Raw genomic sequence first — 2,500 nt, forward strand, 5'->3', positions numbered from 1 at the left:
ACATTGCATGCGAACGGCATGAAACTTCCAGAGGCATTTGCAGCAGGAATGCATGTGCAGTCAAAAAAGTGAATATTTTTCACGGATAGACCCCGTGAAACGCTAGAAATTGGCGGCGATGTCTCTCTTGTGGCTCACGGGGCTGTTAGGGTGGCACAGAAATCCCTCGGAATGGGAAAACGGGTCATTTTCGTGTCGCCACATTGCATGCGAACCGCATGAAACTTCCAGAGGCATTTGCAGCAGAAATGCATGTGCAGTCAAAAAATTGAATATTTTTCACGGATAGACCCCGTGAAACGCTAGAAATTGGCGGGGATGTGTCTCTTGTGGCTCACGGGGCTGTTAGGGTGGCACAGAAATCCCTCGGAATGGGAAAAAACGGGTCATTTTCGTGTCGCCACATTGCATGCGAACCGCATGAAACTTCCAGAGGCATTTGCAGCAGGAATGCATGTGCACTCAAAAAATGTGATATTTTTCACGGAGAGACCCCGTGAAACGCTAGAAGTGGGCGGGGATGTCTCTCTTGTGGCTCACGGGGCTGTTAGGGTGGCACAGAAATCCCTCGGAATGGGAAAACGGGTCATTTTCGTGTCGCCACATTGCATACGAACCGCATGAAACTTCCAGAGGCATTTGCAGCAGGAATGCATGTGCACTCAAAAAAGTGAATATTTCTCACGGATAGACCCCGTGATACGCTAGAAATTGGCGGGGATGTCTCTCTTGTGGCTCACGGGGCTGTTAGGGTGGCACAGAAATCCCTCGGAATGGGAAAACGGGTCATTTTCGTGTCGCCACATTGCATGCGAACCGCATGCAACTTCCAGAGGCATTTGCAGCAGAAATGCATGTGCAGTCAAAAAAAAATTGATATTTTTCACGGATAGACCCCGTGAAACGCTAGAAATTGGCGGGGATGTGTCTCTTGTGGCTCACGGGGCTGTTCGGGTCGCACAGAAATCCCTGGGAATGGGAAAACGGGTCATTTTCGTGTTTCCACATTGCGTACGAACCGCATGAAACTTCCAGAGGCATTTGCAGCAGGAATGCATGTGCACTCAAAAACTTCTATATGTTTCACGGATAGACCCCGTGAAACGCTAGAAATTGGCGGGGATGTGTCTCTTGTGGCTCACGGGGCTGTTAGGGTGGCACAGAACTCCCTCGGAATGGGAAAAGGGGTCATTTTCGTGTTGCCACATTGCATAGGAACGCCATGAAACTTCCAGAGGCATTTGCAGCAGAAAGGCACGTGCACTCAAAAATTTTAATATTTTTCACGCATAGACCCCGTCAAACGCTAGAAGTTGGCGGGGATGTCTCTCTTGTGGCTCACGGGGCTGTTAGGGTCGCACAGAAATGCCTCGGAATGGGAAAACGGGTCATTTTTGTGTGGCCACATTGCATAGGAACGGCATGAAACTTCCAGAGGCATTTGCAGCAGGAATGCATGTGCACTCAAAAACGTCTATATTTTTCACGGATAGACCCCGTGAAACGCTATAAATTGGCGGGGATGTCTCTCTTGTGGCTCACGGGCGCTGTTAGTTAGGGTCGCACAGAAATCCCTCGGAATGGGAAAAGGGGTCATTTTCGTGTTGCCACATTGCGTACGAACGGCATGAAACTTCCAGAGGCATCTGCAGCAGAAATGCATGTGCACTCAAAAACGTCTATATTTTTCACGGATAGACCCCGTGAAACGCTAGAAATTGGCGGGGATGTGTCTCTTGTGGCTCACGGGGCTGTTAGGGTCGCACAGAAATCCCTCGGAATGGGAAAACGGGTCATTTTCGTGTTGCCACAATTGGCATACGAACGGCATGAAACTTCCAGAGGCATTTGCAGCAGAAATGCATGTGCACTCAAAAACGTGAATATTTTTTCACGGATAGACCCCGTCAAACGCTCGAATTTGGCGGGGATGTTTCTCTTGTGGGTCACGGGGCTGTTCGGCTCGCACAGAACTCCCTTGGTCCACCTGATTCGTGCATACAGGCAGCAACTAAAACTCTGTAAACCTGCTGTGAGGACATCTAAACAGTGGACCAGTGAGGCTGTGGAAGATTTGCGGGCGTGCTTAGACTGTACTGACTGGGATATGTTCACGACTGCTACCAATAGTCTGGATGAACTCACAGAGGCTGTGTACATCAGCTTCTGTGAGGACTGCTGTATCCCAACACGTACCAGGGTGAACTTTAACAACAACAAGCCCTGGTTCTCAGCAAAGCTCAAAAGGTTGAGGTTGGAGAAGGAGGAAGCGTTTAGGAGTGGGGATAGAGACAGATTCAAGGAGTCGAAGAACAGGTTTAGCAAAGCGGTGAGAGAGGCTAAACGACTGTACTCAGAGACACTAAAACACCAGTTCTCTACTAACGACGCTGCTTCTGTCTGCCAAAGGGCTCAGGCACATCACCAACTACAAACCCAGAGCGCCCCACACCACTAACGACTCCCGCCTAGCCAACGACCTGAACGAGTTCTACCGTAG

Source organism: Petromyzon marinus, unplaced genomic scaffold (genome assembly GCF_048934315.1).
Source record: "Petromyzon marinus isolate PM22_M1 ecotype Great Lakes invasive population unplaced genomic scaffold, UKy_Petmar_22M1.pri1.0 PM_G_Scaffold_18, whole genome shotgun sequence".
In the NCBI taxonomy this organism is placed as follows: Eukaryota; Metazoa; Chordata; class Hyperoartia; order Petromyzontiformes; family Petromyzontidae; genus Petromyzon; species Petromyzon marinus.